The sequence below is a fragment of the Scyliorhinus torazame genome, chromosome 9 (assembly GCF_047496885.1).
Source record: "Scyliorhinus torazame isolate Kashiwa2021f chromosome 9, sScyTor2.1, whole genome shotgun sequence".
Lineage (NCBI taxonomy): Eukaryota > Metazoa > Chordata > Chondrichthyes > Carcharhiniformes > Scyliorhinidae > Scyliorhinus > Scyliorhinus torazame.
The window spans coordinates 27,768,416-27,793,216 of NC_092715.1; the positions used below are offsets into that span (position 1 = coordinate 27,768,416).

At 45.4% G+C, this 24,801-nt stretch overlaps 1 protein-coding gene across 4 annotated transcripts in view; it reads left to right on the forward strand.

Annotated features, from left to right (window-relative positions):
- The window catches only part of clcn3 (chloride channel 3), a 281,546-nt gene that overhangs the window by 57,524 nt on the left and 199,221 nt on the right, over positions 1 to 24,801 (forward strand). For 2 of the 4 annotated variants that reach the window (XM_072515742.1, XM_072515746.1), the window contains exon 1: positions 7,383 to 7,492. The exons of 1 other annotated variant lie outside the window; for it this stretch is intronic. The gene's annotated coding sequence lies outside the window, so the exon portion shown is untranslated. Of the gene's footprint in view, positions 1 to 7,382; positions 7,493 to 14,728; positions 15,098 to 24,801 lie in introns of those variants that run through there. One more of the 4 variants, XM_072515743.1, reaches the window with a different exon arrangement.

Here is a 24,801-nt window from a genome sequence, read left to right on the forward strand (position 1 = left end):
TCTTCACCTACAGTGTGACCACCTTACTCAACGTGCTATCCATGACTTTCTCAGCATCACGGATACTCAACAGTGAATGCATCCTCAGCGGCAACTTCAAAATGCGGCTAGCTCGTAGCTGCCATTGGATACGCTTCCTGCACATGTGGTCACCAGGGACAACTGAAGCTTCTGTGATTGGCCAGAGCACAGGAGGAGCCTATCACTTGTGCAACCTCTCCTGCCATGACTCCCCTTAAGCCCCTTATTTACTCTCTTTTTCCTTTTAGCAAGAACTTATGCTTCTATGAAATGAAATGAAATGAAAATCACTTATTGTCACGAGTAGGCTTCAATGAAGTTACTGTGAAAAACCCCTAGTTGCCACATTCCGGCACCTGTTCGGGGAGGCCGGTACGGGAACTGAACCGTGCTGCTGGCCTGCCTTGGTCTGCTTTAAAAGCCAGCGATTTAGCCCAGTGAGCTAAACCAGTCCCTGCTATTCTATAAGAATACTATTAATTTACCACCCTTACGCTAACTTTACTTCCCTTACCGTACTTTATTTACTTATCTTATTATAATGACCCTGACTATCACTTATTTGTGTTGTTTCTCAGTTAATCCCTTCTTCCAAAAAAACACTTTTTAAACTCACGACTGCTTCACTGCGATGCTGAATGCAAGGTCAATGAGAACAGGGATCCAAACTTGGTGTTTATAAAGCTCAGCTGTACCCCACTCCTGCCTGAACTGAGACTGAGCTCCGCAGTCTGTCTTTTTAGCTTCATCTCCTCCCAGTTTCCCCTAATTCCCTGTTTCCACCCAACTCCAAAAGCACTCTCATTTAGCCAAGCAGCAATCACAGTCCAGCAAAAGCAACACTGAGATGGGCTCCCTTTTATTGGTCTCAAAATTATGCTTTGGAAACTGGATTAAACTGAATTGCACAGTTAACCACCTATAGCTGTATGATTCAGCTGACTCCTGTTTCAGGAATGCAACTAAACTACACCCAATCAAAAGGGCAGTTTTCTGTTACTAGAAGAAAGAACTAATAGTTTGAAATTAGTCCACTCTTTTATTCTGGAACAAAATTACCGCACTCTGTTACTGTGCAACTACACTATCCCACAGTGTTACTCTGGAACTTAATTACCCCATGCTGCTACTCTGGAACTAAATTATCCCATCTTGCTATTCTGGAAGTAATTACCTATTCTGTTATTCTTGTTACTCGGAAACTAAATAGCCACATTTCTGTTATTCTGGTACTAAATTACTCCACTCTGTCATTCTGGAACTAAATTCCCCCATCTGTTATTCTGGAGCCAAATTACTCCATCTGTTATTCTGGAGCTAAATACCCCAATCTGTTATGTTGGAACCAAATGACCCCACTCTTATGTATGTTATTTTGGAACTAAATTATTACACTCTGGTATTCTGTAATCAAATTAACACATTCTATTATTTTTGTCATTCTGGAACTAAATAACACCATTATTTTATTCTGGAATTAAATTACCCTACTCTGTTTTTCTGTAGAGCACAGAAGGCTGAGGGGGACCTGGTTGAGGAGGATAAGATTATGAACGGATATGGACAGGGTGAATAGAATGCAGCTGTTCCCCTTACTTGGAAGGGTCAAGAACAAGGGGGCATCATTTTGAGGCGAGGGACAGGAGGTTAAGAACGGTTTGAGGGAAATCATTTTCATTCAGATGCATTGCCTGGGAGGGTAGCATAGGTGGAAACCTCACAAACTTTAAAAAGGATGTGCATGAGCATTTCAAATGTCATACCGTTCAAGGCTGTGGGACAAATGCTGGATAGTGTGATTAATGTAGATATAGTGTTGTTTTGGTGGTGCAGACTCGGTGAGTCAAAGGGCCTCTTCTGTACTGTATGACTCTAAATTATCCCACTCTGTTATTCTTGTTATTCTGGAACTACATTACTCTACTCTGTTATCCTGGAACTAACTTACTCCACTCTGTTATTCTGGAACTAAATTACCCCACTTTTTATTCTGGAACTAAATTGTCCCACCCTGTTATCCTGTAACTAAATTATTCCATTCTGTTAATCTTATTATTCTGGAACTAACTTACTCTACCTTGTTATTTGTCAGACTTCTATTCATTCACTATAGCTCTGTCTTCAGCACCACAATCCCAGCCAAGAACATATCAAAACTCCAAAACGTAGGACTTTGCTCCTCCCTCTGCAACAGGATCCTTGACTTCCTGATCCATAGACCACAATCAGTAAAGATAAACAATAACACCTCCTCCACGATAGTCCGCAATACCGGGCCCCCGCAAGGTTGCGTACTTAGCCCCCTACTATAATCCCTATACACACACGATTATGTGGCAAGATTCGGCTCCAACTCCATATACAGGTTTTCTGATGACACAACCGTAGCAGATCAGATCTCAAACAACAATGAGTCAGAGTACAGGAGGTAGATAGAGAACCTGGTGGCACGATGCAACAACAACAATCTCTCCTTCAATGTCAGCAAAACTAAGGAGTAGGCCATTGGCTTTATGAAGCAAAGGTTCGTACACAGCCCTGTCTGCATCAATGGTGCCGAGGTGGAAATGGTTGACAGCTTCAAATTGCTAGGTGTACACATCACAAACCATCTGCCCTCCCACTGGACTGTAGACAGAACAATACTTTTCATTTACTACACGTGACAATAAATCTAAATCTGGTCCTAAATTACTCCACTCTGTTATTCTGGAACAAAATTCCCCACTTTGGTGATCTGGAACTAAATTGCCCCATTCTGCTTTTCCTTTTATTCTGGATTAAATTACTCCACTGTTATTCTGGAATTAAATTATGCCAGTCTATTATTCTGGATCTAATTACACGCCATTCTGTTATTCTCAAACTAAATTACCTCACCCTGTTATTCTGGGACAAATTTACCACGCCCGGTTATTCTGGAACTAAATTACCTCACCCCGCTATTCTGGGCCTAAATTGCCCCACCCTGTTATTCTGGAACTAAATTACTCCACTCTATTATTCTGGAATGAAATTTCCCACTTTGGTGATCTGGAACTAAATTGCCCCATTCTGCTATTCTTGTTATTCTGGATTAAATTACTCTACTATTATTCTGTTACTAAATAATGCCAGTCTGTTATTCTGGAACTAATTACACACCATTCTGTTATTCTTGAACTAAATTACCTCACCCTGTTATTCCGGACAAATTTACCACACCCTGTTTTTCGGAAACTAGATTATCTCACCCTGCTATTCTGGGCCTAAATTGCCCCACCCTGTTATTCTGGAACTAAATTACCCCACCCTGTTATTCTGGAAATAAATTACCCCACCAAATTGTTATTGTTGTTTTGGAACTAACTTACCCCATTCTGTTATTGTTGTCATTCTGGAACTAAATCACCCCATTGTTATTATTATTATTTTGGAAGTAAATTACCCACATTCTGTTATTTTTGTTATTCTAGAACTAAATTATCCCATTCTGTTATTATTGTTATACTGGAACTAAATTACACCATTCTGTTATCATTGTTATTCTGGAACTAAATTACCCCATTCTGTTATTATTGTTATTCTGGAACTAAATTATCCCATTCTGTTATTATTGTTATTCTGGAACTAAATTATCCCATTCTGTTATTATTATTATTATTCTGGAACTAAATTACCCCATTCTGTTATTATTGTTATTCTGGAACTAAATTACCCCATTCTGTTATTATTGTTATTCTGGAACTAAATTACCCCATTCAGTTATCATTGTTATTCTGGAACTGAATTACCCCATTCTGTTATCATTGCTATTCTGGAACTAAATTACCCCCATTCTGTTATTATTGTTATTCTGGAACTAAATTACCCCATTCTGTTATCATTGTTATTCTGGAACTAAATTACCCCATTCAGTTATCATTGTTATTCTGGAACTACATTTCTCCATTCTGGTATCATTGTTATTCTGGAACTAAATTACCCCATTCTGTTATGATTGTTATTCTGGAACTAAATCACCCCATTCTGTTATTCTTGTTATTCTGGAACTAAATTACCCCATTCAGTTATCATTGTTATTCTGGAACTGAATTACCCCATTCTGTTATCATTGTTATTCTGGAACTAAATTACCCCATTCTGTTATTATTGTTATTCTGGAACTAAATTACCCCATTCTGTTATTATTGTTATTCTGGAACTAAATTATCCCATTCTGTTATTATTGTTATTCTGGAACTAAATTATCCCATTCTGTTATTATTGTTATTCTGGAATTAAATTATCCCATTCTGTTATTATTGTTATTCTGGAACTAAATTACCCCATTCAGTTATCATTGTTATTCTGGAACTGAATTACCCCATTCTGTTATCATTGCTATTCTGGAGCTAAATTACCCCCATTCTGTTATTATTGTTATTCTGGAACTAAATTACCCCATTCTGTTATCATTGTTATTCTGGAACTAAATTACCCCATTCAGTTATCATTGTTATTCTGGAACTACATTTCTCCATTCTGGTATCATTGTTATTCTGGAACTAAATTACCCCATTCTGTTATGATTGTTATTCTGGAACTAAATTACCCCATTCTGTTATTCTTGTTATTCTGGAACTAAATGATCCCATTCTGTTATTATTGTTATTCTGGAACTAAATTACCCCATTCAGTTATCATTGTTTTTCTGGAACTAAATTATCCCATTCTGTTATTATTGTTATTCTGGAACTAAATTATCCCATTCTGTTATTATTATTATTCTGGAACTAAATTACCCCATTCTGTTATTATTGTTATTCTGGAACTAAATTACCCCATTCTGTTATTATTGTTATTCTGGAACTAAATTACCCCATTCAGTTATCATTGTTATTCTGGAACTAAATTTCCCCATTCTGTTATGATTGTTATTCTGGAACTAAATTACCCCATTCTGTTATCACTGTTATTCTGGAACTGAATTACCCCATTCTGTTATCATTGCTATTCTGGAACTAAATTACCCAATTCTGTTATTATTGTTATTCTGGAACTAAATTACCCCATTCTGTTATCATTGTTATTCTGGAACTAAATTACCCCATTCAGTTATCATTGTTATTCTGGAACTAAATTTCTCCATTCTGGTATCATTGTTATTCTGGAACTAAATGATCCCATTCTGTTATTCTTGTTATTCTGGAACTAAATGATCCCATTCTGTTATTATTGTTATTCTGGAACTAAATTACCCCATTCACTTATCATTGTTTTTCTGGAACTAAATTACGCCATTCAGTTATCATTGTTATTCTGGAACTAAATTTCCCCATTCTGTTATCATTGTTATTCTGGAACTAAATTACCCCATTCTGTTACCATTGTTATTCTGGAACTAAATTACCCCATTCTGTTATTATTGTTATTCTGTAACTAAATTACCCCATTCTGTTATCACAGTTATTCTGTAACTAAATTACCACATTCAGTTATCATTGTTACTCTGGAACTAAATTACCCCATTCTGTTATTATTGTTATTCTGGAACTAAATTACCCCATTCTGTTATTATTGTTATGCTGGAACTAAATTACCCCATTCTGTTATCATTGTTATACTGGAACTAAATTACCCCATTCTGTTATTATTGTTATACTGTAACTAAATTACCCCATTCTGGTATTATTGTTATTCTGGAACTAAATTACCCCATCCTGTTATCATTGTTATTCTGTAACTAAATTACCCCATTCTGTTATCATTGTTATACTGGAACTAAATTACCCCTTTCTCTTATCATTGTTATTCTGGAACTAAATTACCCCATTTTGTTATTATTGTTATTCTGGAACTAAATTACCCCATTCTGTTATCATTGTTATTCTGGAACTAAATTACCCCATTCTGTTATCATTGTTATTCTGGAACTAAATTACCGTATTCTGTTATTATTGTTATTCTGGAACTAAATTACCCTATTCTGTTATTATTGTTTTTTCTGGAACTAAATTACCCCATTCTGTTTTTATTGTTATACTGGAACTAAATTTCCCCATTCTGTTATCATTGTTATACTGGAACTAAATTACCCCTTTCTGTTATCATTGTTATTCTGGAACTAAATTACCCCATTCTGTTATTATTGTTATTCTGGAACTAAATTACCCCATTCTGTTATCATTGTTATTCTGGAACTAAATTACCCCTTTCTGTTATCATTGTTATTCTGGAACTAAATTATCCCATTCTGTTATTATTGTTATTCTGGAACTAAATTATCTCATTCTGTTATTATTGTTATTCTGGAACTAAATTACCCCATTCTGTTATTATTGTTATTCTGGAACTAAATTACCCCATGCTGTTATCATTGTTATACTGGAACTAAATTACCCCATTCTGTTATCATTGTTATACTGGAACTAAATTACCCCATTCTGTTATCATTGTGATTCTGGAACTAAATTACCCCATTCTGTTATTATTGTTATTCTGGAACTAAATTACCCCATTCTGTTATTATTGTTATTCTGGAACTAAATTACCCCATTCTGTTATTATTGTTATTCTGGAACTAAATTACCCCATTCTGTTATTATTGTTATTCTGGAACTAAATTACCCCATTCTGTTATTATTGTTATTCTGGAACTAAATTACCCCATTCTGTTATTATTGTTATTCTGGAACTAAATTACCCCATTCTGTTATCATTGTTATTCTGGAACTAAATTACCCCATTCTGTTATTATTGTTATTCTGGAACTAAATTACCCCATTCTGTTATTATTGTTATTCTGGAACTAAATTACCCCATTCTGTTATCATTGTTATTCTGGAACTAAATTACCCCATTCTGTTATCATTGTTATTCTGGAACTAAATTACCCCATTCTGTTATTATTGTTATTCTGGAACTAAATTACCCCATTCTGTTATCATTGTTATTCTGGAACTAAATTACCCCATTCTGTTATCATTGTTATTCTGGAACTAAATTACCCCATTCTGTTATCACTGTTATTCTGGAACTAAATTACCCCATTCTGTTATTCTGGAACTAAATTACCCCATTCTGTTATTATTGTTATTCTGGAACTAAATTACCCCATTCTGTTATCATTGTTATTCTGGAACTAAATTACCCCATTCTGTTATCATTGTTATTCTGGAACTAAATTACCCCATTCTGTTATCATTGTTATTCTGGAAGTCGAACCCGAGCATTGACGACGCCAGACGGCCGTTCAACCAGCGCGCCTGCGCCAACCAACGGTCGGGGTTCGTGACTGGCGCCTGCGTCGATCAGGCGTGCGCGGGTGTGACGGGGACGCCCGCGCGCCGCTCTCCGCCCATCCCCCCCCCATCCCCCAGCCAATCATGGGCGGGAGCTGGGCAGCGCGCGCGGGCCGGGGGAGGGCGGGGACGAGCGTTGTCTCGCGATGCCAGAGCGTCAATCGGGCCAGTGTGCCATGACAACAGGAGCCGGTAGGATAATATGCAGAGTAGGTACAGTATTGAAATGGGGGATGGCTCCCCTTTAATGTGTACGCGGGCAGGCCGTGCGCCTTCTGCTGCGGATGTACAACATGTCGGTGGTTTTGTATTGGCCCCTGTGTATGTTTTTCGTGTGTCAGCCGCCGCTGGGGTCCAAGGTCCTGTGTCCAGGGATGGGGGAGGGGCTGGGTGCAAGGTGGGTGGCAATGGGAATAGTTCACACCCAGCAGGTAGGTGGGCGTTGTATCCTGGCACAGTATTGCATATTGCAAAAGTTGATTATACCCTCAACAACCCCACCACTGGATGGATACAGTTGCATTTCTGCGGCGGCATGAATACCGAATGCATGAATACAAGCTGTAACTGCATTACAGTCAGGGGTCCATCTGTACTGGCTGCATTAACTGGTGGTGGGAATCCCCGAGTGCATTAACTGGTGGAGGGAATCAATGCCTCCCAAAGCTTGGCATTTCATTGGCACACTGAGACTTTCAGAAATTAAGAAAAACAATTTTGTCCTCCTTGTAAGTTCTTTCGAACAGTATCGGGTTGTGCCAGGAATTCAATAGCTCCCTTTCATCTGTACATTTAAGAGAGAGGGTTGAATCAGCTGAGCTTCATTAATCATTAACAAAAAAAATGCCTTTACGTGTTTATACCGGGGTTCGGCATCCTGTGTATGCAGATGTAAGAGTGTTGCCTGTGCAAGGTATGGGAGATCTGTAAGATATTTAATCGGGTCTCAAGTGCCATGCATTCATCCATGCTGCATGATCATAGAACTTTACAGTGCAGAAGGAGGCCATTCGGCCATCGGGTCGGCACCAGCCCTTGGAAAGAGCACCCTACTTAAGCCCACGCCTTCACCCTATCCGCGTAATCCAGTAACCCCATCTGACCTTTTCGACACTCGGGGGCAATTTAGTATGGCCTAACCTAACCTGCACAATTTTGGGCCGTGGGAGGAAACCGGAGCAGCCGGAGGAAATCCACGCAGACACGGGGAGAAAGTGCAAACTTCATACTGGCAGTCACCTGAGGCCGGAATTGAACCCGGTACCCTGGAGCTGCAAGGCAGCACTGTTAACCACCGTGCCGCCCGCTTCTAATATAATTTTCTCCAGACTCCAAAAGGAGTTTGAGGGAAGAGACCAAAAGTGAAAATGCTGGAAAATCTCAGCAGGTCTGGCAGCATCTGTAGGGAGAGAAAAGAGCTAACGTTTTGAGTCCAGTTGACCCTTTGTCAAGGTTGAGGGTGCAGATGCAGTCATTGGCACCATATCAAGTTTCCTCTAAACTTCAAAAGCCACATGCGGGGTTAATTATAATATTCATTTAATTGTCAACCTAAAAGGGCAGCATGGTAGCACAAGTGACTAGCACTGTGGCTTCACAGCGCCAGGGTCCCAGGTTCGATTCCCTGCTGGGTCACTGTCTGTGCGGAGTTTGCACGTTCTCCCCGTGTCCGCGTGGGTTTCCTCCGGGTGCTCCGGTTTCCTCCCACAGTCCAAAGACGTGCAGGTTAGGTGGATTGGCCATGCTAAATTACCTGTAGTGTCCATAAGGGTTGGGAGGGGTTATTGGGTTGCGGGGATAAGGTGGAAGTGAGGGATTAATGTGGGTCGGTGCAGACTCGATGGGCCGAATGGCCTCCTTCTGCACTGTATGTTCTATGTAATCTATGTAAAAGAAAATATGATCTTTACAAATGTAACCTGCTGAAATAACGTCTGTCAAATGGTGCAAATCAACAAAGAGAGGATTAAGTCACGTTGAGTTATAGATGTGCACCACGTTAACAGAGTCCAACTTACCCTGGCCCAGTCTAGATGAGAGTACTAAAAGCAGGTTTTGGTGTGTGACTTTTTATTGGTGGAATGCATGCCCTCTGGTTGAAAATTTTCCACATTGAAAATGTCAACTTTTGTTTTGAGTGCTTTCACTGCGATGACTTGTAGCCTTGTGGTTTTGGAAAATTTGCTGAGCAAAGAATTTGCTCATCTAAAACATGCTAATTTGCTTTTGCAGGTATGGTTTGTTGGTCAGGGCTGTGAGCAGGGTGGGTGGGCTGATGAAACTGGCCAAGTTTGTGTGATTCATCGGAGTATAATTAACAGAACCAGCAATATTCAGAACAAATCGGCAATTTTTAATCAGGGGAAGGACTCATAATGCCGTTTTACAATGAAGCTCATTTGATGCTTGACCAATGAAGTGACAGGATAATTTATGGAAATGCATGTTCTTAAATGTAAGGAGCAAAGTTTAGTGCCGACAGACATAGGACTAATTTGTCGAAGTGTTGTGATGTTAAATATAACCTGGGATGCTAAATATAAGCAGGTCCATTGCCTTCACTGTAATTTTTATAAATTCTACATCTCCTGGCAGTTGTCTCACCCACTCTCTGAAAATATAGGCTCCTGCTGAGGCAGGTCACTGCAACTAATAGCCTCTTTTTTGTCTTTATTCTTTCATGGGATTTGGGCATCACTGGCAAGGCCAACATTTATTGCTCATCCTAATTGCCTTTAAACTGAGTGACTTGCCCGGCCATTTCAGAGGGTGGTGAAGAGTCACAGAATCACAGAATAATGCAGTGCGGAAGAGATTCTCCAGCCCAGCGAGTCTGCATTGACGCATGAAACACAACTGACCTGCCAACATAGTTCAGTTCTCCTCAATCAAAGTTCAAGGACCTCCTTCTCCTGCCAGTCCATTCTCCTTCATAAAGTCCCCTGCCTCCTCCGCCGAGCCAAAGTACTACTCCCGGCCCCCGTAGGTTACCCACCGACGAGCTGGGTACAGTAGTCCAAACTTTATGCCATTCTTGTGCAGGGTCAACTTAACCTTACTAAATCTCGCCTTCCTCTTTGCGAGCTCTGAATCTCAATGTCTTCCCACGTCCATCGCCTCGTCTGCCTGGCCCACCTCATGATGCGTTCCTTGTCCAGGAACCGATGCAATCGTACACCATCGCCCTCGGTGGCTCAACCCCCTGGGGCTTGCGCATCAGTGCCCTGTTGGCTGGATCCACCTCCAACGGCCGGTCAAACGCACGTTCCCTGAGCAGCTTCTCCGGCATCTTCCCAATATTCGCACCCACATCCGATCCACCGATTCCCTCCGGCAGACCCACGATTCGGATGTTCTGCCTCCAAAAACGGTTCTCCAGGTCCTCCACTTTCACCAGTTGCTTCTGCTGGTCACTCTTCAGCCCAATCTCTGCTGCCATTGAGGTAGACTGCTCCTCCAACCTCTGGATCACGTGTCCCTGGGCTGCCTGTCTCGTCTCCACGTGATCAACCACCGCCTTGATCGACCACCGCCTTGATCGAGTTCACTGCCCAGGCCAGATCCTCCGCACTTTCTTTCCGCTGTTGGGTGAACTTCTCATTTAAGAAGCTCACCAACTGGTCCATCGACCACTGAGCCGACGGGGCCAGACCCTGCCCGTCCGCCTTCTCCGTGTGCGTTGTCCGCACCACACTCGCCTCAACCAACTGGTTCGTTTTTTCCCAGGCACATCTGGACCGCAGCCCCATAAACTAGGGGTCACTCTCTTCTGCTCTCACTTTTGTACCTTTTCCCACAAAATTCCTGCGACAAACCGTGTAAAGGCCACAAAAAGACCACCATGAGCGGGAGCTGCCAAATATGCGACCACTTACTCCATGGCCGCCACCGGAACCCAACACACCTGACCTGCCTACGTAATCCCATTTTCCAGCACTTGGCCCATAGCCTTGAATGTTATGACGTGCAAAGTGCTCATCCAGGTACCTTTTAATGGATGTGATGCAACCACATAGCTGTGAGTCTGGAATGACATGTAGGCCAGACCAGGTAAGGATGCAGATTTCCTTCCCTAATAGGACATTAGTGAACTCGATGGTTTTTATTGATGATTAAAGTTTTGTGGGACCGTTACTGAGGCCAGTTGGCAATTCCAGATTTTATTATCTCATTGAAGCTGTCCGGCAAACGTCATCTGAGACTCATCTTGTTGACAGTGAATTGAATGTAATAATGCGCATCATTACTGGAAATCCCGGGCAGCTCGGTGGCGCAGTGGTTAGCACTGCTGCCTCACGGCGCCGAGGTCCAGGTTCGATCCTGGCTCTGGGTCACTGTCCCTGTGGAGTTTGCACATTCTACCCGTGTTTGCGTGGGTTTCGCCCCCACAACCCAAAGATGTGCAGAGTAAGGTGAATTGGCCACGCTAAATTGCCCCTTAATTGGAAAAAAATGAATTGGGTACTCTAAATTTATTTAAAAAAAGAAAGATAACTGGAAATCTCAGCTCAATACCCTTTCCCTGGCCTCCTGTCCTTGCAAACATCATTATGCCACACATCTCCTGACTGATACAAACCCACAAGCTGGTTGAAACCATTGTACTGCATGTTACTTGCCACTGTTAACACACCTACTGCCTGCCTGTCATCTCAGCTCCTCCTATGCTGCATACATACATGTATAGCAATCAAAAACACGAGAATGCAAACTGGTAAGCAACCTAGAGTTTTGGCTGCTACTTTTCCTCATGATCCCGAAGACGCAATTAATGGTACACCGCAGCAGGAGGAGGCCATTCACCCCTCAAGCCTCTTATTTACCTGCCTTTGTTGCATATCTGTTAATACTTTTGCTCAACAAAATTCGATCAATCTCCATTTAGAAATTTTCAATTGTTCAGCCTCCATAGCACTTTAAGGAGCGAATTCCAGTATTGTGCTGGAATTTTATGTAAAAGTGCTTCCTGACATCACTGTTAAACATCAGGGTTCCAGTTGTAAGATTATGTCCATTTGAGAGCTAACTCAACACAGATGTGGGATTTAATTTAATATCTTTCTGGTCTGTTTGGTTTATCACCAAACTTAGCCACTAAACCTTGAAAGGAATGCACTCGTGATATTTCACAAACAAGTTGAGGACTAATTTTTAAAATTACTTAATTGAAAAAAAAGTTTTATTTTTAAAGCGGTGTGACCCAATTTGATCTCTTCACAGAGGGGCAGGGTTTCGTTAGGAGACCATATTCGGAATTTCCCAGCAGTGTTTTGAATGAAAGCTTATCAATGTCACTGAAACTATCTTTTTTCAAAAAGCCTCCAATTTATCAAAATATAGTTTTAGTCAGTGATATCATTACAGATTACTTTGCTGTATGATCTGATAAACTTTATTTACATAATTAATGTTCTTAAAGTGCATTCAGCAACCAGGGCCTGCAGTTTATTTTGTATTGACAGACATGGTCTGGCTTGGTATGGTTGTATAATTTAATAAACATTTGAGAGAAGAGCATACAATTAAACAAATCAAATGAGACAGTGTCAGAGAGGGAAGAGGGCCAAATGTGCGGTTTGCCATTCTGTTCTTTACCCCATCCGGGAATTTGTTTGAATTTGGTTTCCTCTCCCCTGCAAACATTACCACAGTTTGTGCTAATGGAATTGAGATCCTTGCCAATATCCTTCTATAATAATAATCATTATTGTCACATGTAGGCTTACATTAACACTGCAATTAAGTTACTGTGAAAAGCCCCTAATCGGGTACACAGAGGGAGAATTCAGAATGTCCAATTCACCTAACAGCACGTCTTTCAGGGCTTGTGGGAAGAAACTGGAGCGCACAGAGGAAACCCACGCAGACACGGCGAGAACGTGCAGACTCCGCGCAGACAGTGACCCAAGCCTGGAATCGAACCTGGGACCCTGGCGCTGCGAAGCCATGGTGCGAACCACTATGCTACCGTGCTGCTCTCCAGTAGAAAATGATTAGGATGAACATGCATTGCAGTAACCAGTCATCTGATTTCTTCTTGCATTCAGCAACTTCTCATACAGAATGCTTGTCATCAGAATGAAAATTGCTTATTGTCACAAGTAGGCTTCAAATGAAGTTACTGTGAAAAGCCCCTAGTCGCCACATTCCGGCGCCTGTTCGGGGAGGCTGGTACGGGAATTGAACAGTGCTGCTGGCCTGCCTTGCGCTGCTTTAAAAGCCAGCTGTTTAGCCCTGTGCTAAACCAGCCCAATGACCAATGCTCATTGTTTGGAGGCTTAGAGGCTGAAATTTGTGATTCATGATTCGAGTTGGATACTTTTATGGTCCTCCAGTTTTGAGGAGGTGGATGCAGAAGTTAAACACAGTGAGCTTTGCGCACGTGAAGTGGGACAGAACACATCCACATCTGGAGTGAGACACAGCCAGAGTGAGTTTGAAACTTGGGAATTTGAATGAGAAAGCGCAATTTAACGGGAAAAGTTCTAAGGTCCGTATCAGGGGCAACTTCCCAGTTGCTTCCCGACGACCGAGCCAGTTAGACCGCGGTCATTTAACGGGACTTAGTGCCGGAAATGATCCCCCACGAGCTTCATGGCGGAGCTGGCTGTCCCGCCAGCCGATTCACCTGGAACAAGCCTGGTAGATCCCTACTAGCTGCTCATAAACTGCTCCTGCCAAACCAGCACGAGACCATGGCACCACGTAGACCTGCTCCACGCTTTGGGATGCCAACCTGGCCAGGCTGCTGGACGCCATGGATGCGGGTCAGGACACTCTGTTCCCTCGAGGGTGTCGGAGGACCAGCAACAGAACCGCCAATGGTGCCTGGGAGGCAGTCGCAGTGGCCCTCAGTTTGGGCAGCGTGACCAGGGGCACCACAGTCCAGTGCAGGCAGCTGGCACCTCAGATCCCCCCCAAATACACCCTGGCATTCACCAGAACAACCCCTCCAAGAGTGGTGCTCACACTTGCCACCAGCCATAGACCCCCACTGAGGCATCAAGTGTGGGGCTTACAATGCCCCCTCTCTGTCCCCTCAGGAGAAGTTGGCCCACAATAGGTGGGAAAGGGCAGTGGGGTTCCGGACATGAGAGCCCTTACCCCCTTTGAGGAATGGGCCCTGAGATCGTGGGATTGGAGGATAAGAGCAGTCATTGACAGTGAGGTTGGCCTGCACCGCAGAGGGGAGGATCCACTGCCCCTTCACCCAGATGACCTCTCTCAAGTGAGTTAATAATAATAATAATTGCTTATTATCACAAGTAGGCTTCAATGAAGTTACTGTGAAAAGCCCCGAGTCGCCACATTCCGGCACCTGTTCGGGGAGGCTGGTACTGGAATTGAACCTGCACTGCTGGCCTTTTTCTGCATTGCAAGCCAGCTGCTTAGCCCACTGTAAATGATCCTTCCCACTCACTAACCATATGTCCATTCTCTCGCAGGATCTCTACCCGATGAGGCCTGGCCATCCGGGGTCGCCCACCCAAGAGAACACCTCGGAGGAGAGCTACAGGAATGACCACCATCGAGGCGTCACAGCTGTCATCACCCTCCATCAGCAGAGAGACACACACCTCAGTGGGAGACACTAGTGGACAGGCTTCTGGGGCACAACCTGACGAGCACCACACAGTTGCTGATGCACATCAGGCGGAGGCAGGAACCTCGAATGGAATTAGCAGTCGGCGGTCCGCTGGTTCGCAGGACTCGGCCCATTCAGATGCCGAGCTTATGGACAAGGTTATCCCAGAGCTGATGCAGATGCTGGGACACAGCAGTAAACTTCAGGAGTAGCTATCAGTGACACTCAGGTGAGTGCATAGCCGATTAGAGGAGTCCCAAAGGCTACGGGTGCAAGAGATGATGCCGACAGTGTGTGGCACCACGGCCAACACTGCTAGGATGATGACCGCACTGGAAAGCCTGCAGCATGAGGTCAGCATCATGAATGGTGGTGTCCAAGGCATAACTGTCTGTGTTGACCATGGCTTACGGCCTCAACACCATGTCCCAGACACAGATGGATATTGCTGAGGCACTGTGGAGCATGGCCCTGACGCAGGTGGACATGGCTGAGGCTCTCCAGAGCATGTCCCAGTCACTGAGGAGCATTGCTGAGCCGAGGGTGGCAACGCCATGGTGCAGATAACGGGGAGGCGCCAGGACCGACTGAGCCGGATGATGCAGAGTCCTCTGAGCTCACTTCAGCATCCCCTCCACCCCATGGAGTTATCCAGGGCTCAATGGGCACCGTCCAGGAGGAGGGAGTGCTTGAGGATGATCCAGTGCCTTCCACCAAGGAGACAGCGAGTGTCCCCCCCCCCCCCCCAAGGCAGGGTGACAAAATGACGCCATTGACACCGGTAAGTTGGCCGAGGCCCCCCCCCCCCCAAGAGGTCGCCTGCCAAGGACATCAAAGGCCACAGGGTGCAAGAGGCAGCAGGCTGCCTGCACCTCTGATGTGCATCCTGGCGCCACACCTAGATGTAGCAGCAGAGCACGGAAGCTTAAGAAGATTGAGGATCACTGAGTGGGCACCATCTGTAGCTGGGGACAATGAGGTATTGAATGTTCACAATTAAAACATGGTACAGCTTATACAGATGAAGCTTCTTTTCACGTTATTTTTCACAGCGGGCAGGCCCGCACCCCCATCCTCTATTGCCTTCTGCTCCCCCCACCCCTCAGGACACAGCCGTCCTACAGCAAGAGCCCTGGTGTAGACCACATGCAATGGGTGTGCGCATACTGTCAGCAGAAAGACAGGAGTCAAACTTTGGCATAGACTGAGGAGCACTAGAGATTATCTCACAGCTGGTTATAATGAATCTCCTCACTTGTATATTGACCCGGCAACAGGGCCGAAAAAGGCCCATCATCCTGCAATGATGTTGCACAAACCCTGGGAGGTGCAACAGGGTAGTTGGGGAGGAGTGTGTGGGGAAGGGTCTGGGAATGGGGTGAGGGGGAAAGAAGGGGGGAAATGGGTGGGAGGGATGTGATCATTGGGGGCAGGGATGATTGGTGGGGAAGGAGGGTTTGGGGAGGGGGGGGGTGGGGAGTGGGGGGTGGGGAGTGGTGTTGATCTGGCGGACAAAGCCTCGTCCTATGAGAATCGAGTGAGAATGAGGCCTCCATGGCCCTCCGGGCATGCTGGATGCTCGTCGCTGCCTGTCCTCCCATAGCTGCTCAAGTGGCTCTTGCCTGGGCTCATCTTCTAGCCCCTCCTGGTCTGGCCTCTCCCCATCTTCCTCACACCTGCATGTCACCCGCTGCTGTGCTAGGTTGTGGAGGTCACAGCAGACCACCACAAGGTGGGACACTCGGGGGTGCGGGGGGGGGGGGGGGGGGGGATGCAGTGCACCACCAGAGCGGTCTAGGCATTGGAACAACATTTTGAGCAGTCCAATACACCTCTCCATGACAACCCGGGTGGCAGCAGGGGCTTTGTTATATAGCTGCATAGGTTTCAGGCCTCCGCACTGGCCTCATCAAGAGCCAACCACCCATCCTGGGGGTTCCTCGAAAGTGCCAGGGATCTCTTGAGTGTCCCAGAATGTAGCTATCATGCACGCTCCCTGGAAGCATGCATACACATGCATGGTGGTCATCACACACGAGTTGGACATTTAGGTAGTGGAACCCCTTCCTGTTAATGAAGGGCAATCCCTGATTCCCCGGTGTCCGCAAGGCGGCATGCATGACATTAATTACCGTGGAACCTGGGGCATCCTTGCAATGGCGGAGAATCCTGCTGCCCGGGCATCTTAATGGGCTAGGTCCAGCTTGAAGTTTTATGTCGTCAGATGCCTGGGCACACAGGGCAATCGTGACTTCATGGATGCACTTGTGGACTGTGGCTGCACTGAACCTATAACATAAACGTTCAGGGCTGCGGTGACCTTCACGGCCACCGGGAGCGGGTGCGTCCTCCACCGGGTGCCAAGTCCACAAGGACAAAGCACAGGTGCTGCATGCACTGTCTCCCTTGTTGAGATGGAGCCTCCCGCAGCATATGCTCTCTGACATCTCCTTGAACGACCAGTGACGCCTGCACACATTGGGCCGTCGCTGGCGTCCTCCTCTGTGTCCCTACCCGGCCTAATGGGCGGCTGGATCTGCAATGGAGCCCTGCACATGGGGTGCCGCCTTGAGCCTGTGTCGACACTCAGTACTGGTGCACACAAACGTCAATCAGGCGGAAGGCACCGGGGGGCCTCCCTGGCCAGTGGAGGCCCCTGGGTGGTCAGGGATAGTGCAGGGTGGCCCCCGGCCCTCTCCCTGGAACGTGGGCACGTTTGCACTGCCTGGCTGGCACCTTGGCTCTGCACCATGGCACTGCCAAGGTGCCTTGGTTGCACTGCCAAGTTGGCAGGAGCACAGGTGGCAGTGCAAGGGTGCCTGGGTGCCAGGTGGCACTGCCAAGGGCCAGATCCCGAGGGAAGCCATGCCCATGAAAGGAGGGTGGAGGAGGAAGGGTTTGAATGGTGAGGTTTTTGCAGGGCAGTAAGTAGGGGCCCCCGGTGCCTTCCGCCTGATTCACGTTTGTGTGCACCAGTACTGAATGGCACCCGGCTGTGGCCTCGCTGGGGAGGCCAGTTGATCCCGGGGGCCTCTGAGAGGTTGGGGCTGCTGACGGGTGGGGATCTTGTTGTATGTTGGAGTTGTTTACAGTCACGTGTTGTACCGGGGTACAGTGAAAAGTATTACTCTGCGTGCAGCTCAGACACATCGTTCTGTGCATGAGACAAAAATACATAATGGGACCCGTCGCCTTCCGAGGGTTCACTTTCAAGAAGGCCAATATGACTTTGGAAGCTGTGTCGGTAGATATGGGTATGTCCAGGGCTGCTGGGACAGTGAACAGGAGTTTGATGTTTTCTGCTTGAACCAAACATAGAATGCATTGAGTTCATCGGGGGTGGGGGTGCGCTGCTGCCGGAGATTCTGCTCGGCTTTGCTTTGTAGCCCGTTATGTTGTTTAAGCCTTGCCACAATCGTCGAGAGTCTGTAATGCTAGTCTGTGACTCTAGCTTGGTCCGATATTGTGTCTTGGCATCCCTGATGACTTTGCGGAGGTCGTACTTTTCACTATACCTCGGTACATGTGACAATAAACAAAATCCAATCCAATATTAACACTGCAATGAAGTTACTGTGCAAAGCCCCTAGTCGTCACATTCCGGCGCCTGTTCGGGTACACAGTGGAAGAATTCAGAATGCCTAAATTACCTAACACCACGTCTTTCGGGACATGTGCGAGGAAACCGTAGGACACGGAGGAAACCCACGCAGGCACAGGAAGAACGTGCAGACTCCGCACAGACAGTGACCCAAGCCGGGAATCGAACCTGGGACCCTGGAGCTGTGAAACAACAGTGCTACCCACTTTGCTACCTTGCTGCCAGATGTTTGTGCATATTCGGCCTTTTATTGCAGTGGTGTTTGGCACAACGCACAGGAGAAAGAGAAGGAGAGGAGAATGTTTTATGTAATGGGATATGATCTTTATTAGTGTCACAAATAGGCTTACATTAACACTAGAATGAAGTTACTGTGCAAATCCCCTAGTCACCACATTCCGGCGCCTGTCCGGGTTTACAGAGGGAGAATTCAGAATGTTCAAATTGCCCAGCAGCACGTCTTTCGGGACTTGTGGGAGGAAACCGGAGCACCTGGTGGCAGCCCAAGCAGACACTGGGAGAACATGCAGACTCCGCACAGGCAGTGACCCAAGCTGGGAATCGAACCCGGATCCCTGGAGCTGGGAAGCAACAGTGCTAACCACTGTGCTACTGTGCCTCTAATGTGCTGCCTGAAACAATGGTAGAAACTTACTCAATAGTGACTTTCCAAAGGAAACTGGATATTTCTTTGAAAATTAAGTAGTTCCAGGGCTGTGGAGAAAGAGTAAGGGATGGGTTTAATTGGTTGCCTCTTTCAAAGAGCTGGCACAGGCATAAGTGGCTGAATGGCCTCTGTACTGGATCATTCTATGAATGATCTTGGTAAAGCCCGAAATGTATCATTTGAAAGAGGGCTATGTAGAATAATGGTGTAATTACCATTTTTCATTCGACTATAAATTTTAAAGACTTTTTAAAGTTTTTTTAAAAAATGGATGGGAAGAAAAGCCACATTTAAAATGTATTCTTCTACCGGCAGAAATTTGTTTCATTTGCAATTCCACAACTGTACACAGTTGATGATGTGACCACAGATCTGCGTGTTGACACTGCATCATATTTTTATTTCATCCCACCGATCAATAGACTTGGTATGGTGCTGAAGGGGGAGGGCGGAATGCTTATTGATCCGATGGTTGAATGGACAGAAAAATGGCAATGACTTTGACATGAGCAGATGTGAGTTAATAAATTTTGGGTAAAAACATACATAAAAAGCAATAGCTGTTCTTAAATGGCTGGATGAAAGTTAGATGATGTGGAAGACGAGGGAGATTTGGGAATTTAGGTTCACAAGACACTTTTGTTTAATCTCCAGTGGATACGAACACGCAGAAATACTGTCAAAATATACTGGAGAACCTGTCCAAAACCTCAGTAAACAGTATGTGTTTTGGAGCTCCATGCTCTCAAAGGTCTTTGAGGCAATAATGAGATACAATATTGGTTTATTATGATGATTCATAGTATAAGGAAACAGGAAATTTCTTTAGCCCCTTAAGCCTGTTTTGCGATTCATGTCTGATCTGCGACCTGATTCCACTAAATTGCTTTGGTTGACAAGTATCCACCAAAGCTGTTTTACGATTAACGGTTCATCTAACATCAGTTTTGTGGAAGAGCGACGCAAACTTCTACCATCCCACGTGCACAGAAATGTCTCTTAACTTCATTCCCGAAAGATCCGGCTCTGATTTTTTTCAATCTCTCATCCTAGTTGCAATCAGCAGAACTATTTCTGTTGTTCCTTTCCTCGCAACTCAAGTTGCAATGTATTTAATTGTCAGATAACAACAGAGGAAAGTGTTAAATCTATGAGATGGGAAACAATTTTAATTTCAAAGAACAGACTAAAAAGAGCAGCTGTATCTCAAAAGATACAATTTAATGACTACAATTTTTTTTAATAAACATTTTATTGAGGTATTTTTTGGTATTATAACAACAACACCATAAACAATGTACATGAAACTATAAACATAGTGCAAAAGCCCTCTCCCTCCCTTACAGGTCCCACCTTTATTAACCCCCTACTCTAAGCTAAACTAACCCCCCCCCCCCCCCCCCCTTCTGCTGACGATTAATTTTCCGCGAAGAAGTCGACGAATGGTTGCCACCTCCGGGCGAACCCTAACAGTGACCCTCTCAAGGCGAACTTGATTTTCTCCAAACAGAGAAAGCTAGCCATGTCCGATAGCCAGGTCTCCAACTTCAGGGGCTTGAGTCCCTCCAAGCTAATAGCATCCATCTCCGGGCTACCAGGGAAGCAAAGGCCAGAACGTCTGCCTCTTTCTCCTGGATTCCCGGATCTTCCAACACCCCGCAAATCGCGACCTCCGGACGGTGCCACCCTTGTTTTTAACACCGTGGACATGACGTCTGCAAATCCCTGCCGGAATCCCCTGAGCTTTGGGCATGTCCAAAACATGTGGACATGGTTCGCTGGTCCTCTCACACACCTTGCACACCTATCATCTACCCAGAAGAACCTGCTCATCCGGGCCACTGTCATGTGAGCCCGGTGAACGACCTTGAACTATATCAGGCTGAGCCTCGCGCATGTTGTTGACGCGTTGACTCTGATCAACGCGTCCACCCAGAGACCATCCTCTAACTCTCCTCCTAACTCCTCTTCCCAGTTGCGCTTCAGCTCCTCAGTCTGCGTATCCTCTGACCTCATGAGTTCCTTACAGATGTCGGAGACCTTCCCTTCTCCCACCCACACTCTAGAAACTACCCTATCCTGAATCTCCCTTGGTGGTAGGAGCGGGAAGGTTGAGATCTGTCTACGTAGGAAGTCCCGCACCTGCAGGTACCTAAATTTGTTTCCCCTCGCGAATCCAAATTTCTCCTCCAGCTCCCTGAGGCTAGGAAAGCTCCCTTCTATAAATATATCCCCCATCCTCTCAATTCCTGCCTTCTGCCATATCCGGAATCCCCCGTCCATCCTTCCCAGGGCAAACCGGTGGTTATTGCAGATTGGAGACCAGACAGATGCTCCCTCCTCTCCCACATGCTTCCTCCATTGCCCCCAGACTCTCAGGGCTGACACCACCACGGGGCTGGTGGAGTACCGTGCCGGCGGGAACGGCAGAGGCACAGTTACCAACGCCCCCAAACTGGTGCCCTTGCATGAAGCCGCCTCCATACGCTCCCATGCCGACCCCTCCCCCACCACCCACTTCCTGATCTTCGCTATATTCACCGCCCAGTAATAGTTACTAAAATTTGGCAGCGCCAGCCCGCCCTCTCCCCGACTTCGCTCAAGCATTGCCTTCCTTACCCGTGGGGTCTTACCTGCCCAAACAAAGCCAAAGTCTTTCTTGCTAGCGCGAACAACAGTGGGGAGAGGGGGCATACCTGTCCCGTCCCCCAGTGCAGACTAAAATAGTACGATGTTGTTCTATTCATCCATACTCTTGCCACAGAAGCCTGATACAGCAACCTGACCCAGTCAATAAAGCCCTGCCCAAATCCAAATCGTCCCAGTACCTCCCACAGATAATCCCATTCTACCCGATCAAAAGCCTTTTCTGCATCCATTGCGATCACTACCTCCACCTCCCTACCTTCCGGGGCATCATGATCACATTTAACAACCTTCTTACATTGGCCACCAACTGCCTGCCCTTGACAAACCCCGTCTGGTCCTCCCCAATAACGTCCGAAACACAATCCTCAATCCTGGAGGACAGAATTTTGGTCAGCAGTTTGGCATCCACATTCAACAGGGATATCGGCCTGTCGGACCCACACAGCTCCGGGTTCGTGTCCCGCTTCACAATCAGCGAAATTGTGGCCTGTGACATCGTCGGGGGCAGCATCCCTCTTTCCCTTGCCTCATTGAACATCCTCATCAACACCGGCCCCAATATCCCAGAGAACGTTTTATGAAACTCCACTCGGTACCCGTCCGGCCCCGGGGCTTTATTCGCTGCATGGCCTTCAGACCCTCCACTATCTCTTCCAACCCGTTCGGGGCCATCAGCCCTTCTACCAGCTTTGGGAAATTCAGCCCCCCCAAGAAGTGCCTCATCCGCTCCGGCCTCGTAGGGGGTTCCGACCTATTCAGCCTACTGTAGAAATCCCTAAACGTTATTCACCCCTGCTGAATCTTCAACCAGCTTCCCATCCCCGTCATTTACTTTCCCTATCTCCCTGGCTGCCTCCTTTCTAAGCTGCTGTGCAAGCATTCTGCTGGCCTTCTCGCCATACTCATAGATCGCCCCCCTCTCCTTTCTCAGCTGCTCCACCGCCCTCCCTGTGGTTAACAAGCCAAACTCCGCCTGCAGTCTCTGCTGTTCCCTTAAAAGCCCTGCCTCTGGGGTCTCCGCATACCTCCTATCAATCTGTAGTATCTCCTTTACCAGTCAGTCCGTCTCTGCCCTGTCCACCTTCTCCCTATGGGCCCGTATCTAGATCAGCTCCCCTCTGACCACCGCCTTCAGTGCTTCCCAGACCATCATGGCTGAAATTTCCCCCGTGTCGTTGACCTGCAGGAAGTTCTGAATGCATTTCCTCAGCCACTCGCACACCCCTTCAGCCAAAAGTCCCACATCTATTTAATGACCACAATTACACGATACAAAGCTTGGCAGAAATCGGGAAGCTTAAGTTACTGTCCGAGCGCGAAGTCGTGTTACACCATGAGACCATGCAATCTGTCAGAAGTAAACTGATGTGTTCCCAGATATCTCATAGGTGGACAAATACAATTTTTCCATCAATCCTGTTGGCAAGTAATAGAATCCTGCGTTATAGAGTTTTCTATTTTATCCCAGTTGTTCCAATAGAATGATGGTCTGACGATGCAATGGGCTAAAATCTGATAGCCCCTGAAAATTGATGCAGTGTTTGCAAAGCAGAATTGACCTCCAACTGTTCAAGTGCAAACGTTGTGCTGTCGACTAATTTAAATCACAAGTGGTATGTAACCCAGCTCTGAGTAAATGGAAAACGTTGGATGGTTTTCTTCAGAATTTAAGAGATTGCAGGGTAATTTGATGGCGGGATAGGGATTGATTGTTCAGGCTGCGGACCAAGTGCTGGAACTGGGACTAGAATAGATAGGTGCGTGATGATCAGCACAGGCATGATGGGCTGAAGGACCTCTTTCAGTGCTGTAAAATTCTATGACTCTATGATTAGATGGTAACTCTAAGAAGCATGTGTCTACCAGGAGACAGAAGGCAAACTGGATGGACACTGGTCTTTTTGCATCTAACAGTTCCCATGTTCCTTTCCAGCGGATAGAGACTGACAGCTTGTCTCGATTGAAGGGATGTAATTATGCTGTCACCTCTGCAGTCCAAATGCTTGGAGCCAAATCATTTCTGGATTCTGGAATTTTCTGGATTGTAGAATGATGTTGGAATGCCAAATCGCAAGTGTGTGAACAGGAAAACACTAGATATATTTACCTGAAACAGCAAACAATGCTAAAATATTATAAAACAGTAATTATCCAAATACTGACTCCTTCACAATTCTATTCCCAAAGTTTGCTATTAAAATGATGCCAATGATGTTGAGGGAACAGGTGTTTGCATATACTGCATATTTCAACAATAGTTGGAAGGGGATTAGAAGAAAATGGCTGATCCTCAACTGCAAGGGTAGCTAATTTTGGGTTCTGCGTTTCATCCAGTATGCAGCTGATGATGTGTGTGCATCCGATTTTCCGAATACATTAAACATTTTATTTTGGCTGCTCCTTTATTAATTTCTTTTGGATTCTGTGCACATGCATTACATCTTGCTGCCATTGCTGTAGAAAGTGAGTGAAGTGGGAGGCCAGATTTATCCCCTCCTCCATGGTAATCTTTTCCTCAGGAACATTATCTTCATTGTTGTCACAGTACACAGAATTTGTAACAGCAGTAAACAACACCATTCCATTTGCCTTCCTGATCACTTGTTATATCTGCATACTAACCTTTTGTGATTTTTTTTTTACCAGGATACCCAAATCCCTCTGTACCATCCAGTTCTGCAAACTATCTCCAATTAAATAGTGTACTGCTTTATTATTCTTGCCAAAGTAGACACATTGATGTTTTTCCACATTATACTTCACCTGCCCACTCACCCAAGCTATCTATATCTTTTTGCAGACTCTCTACCTCCTTTACAACTTAACTTCCTACCTATATTTATGTCCTTGGCAAATTTAACAACCATACATTGGGTCTCTTCACCAAATCATTGATATGGGTGTAAATATTTGAGGCCCTAGCACTGACTGACCCCTGTGGCACTCCACTGGTTACAGCTTGTCAACCTGAAAGTGATTCAATGAATCCTTCCTCTCTGCTGCCTGTCAGCTAACC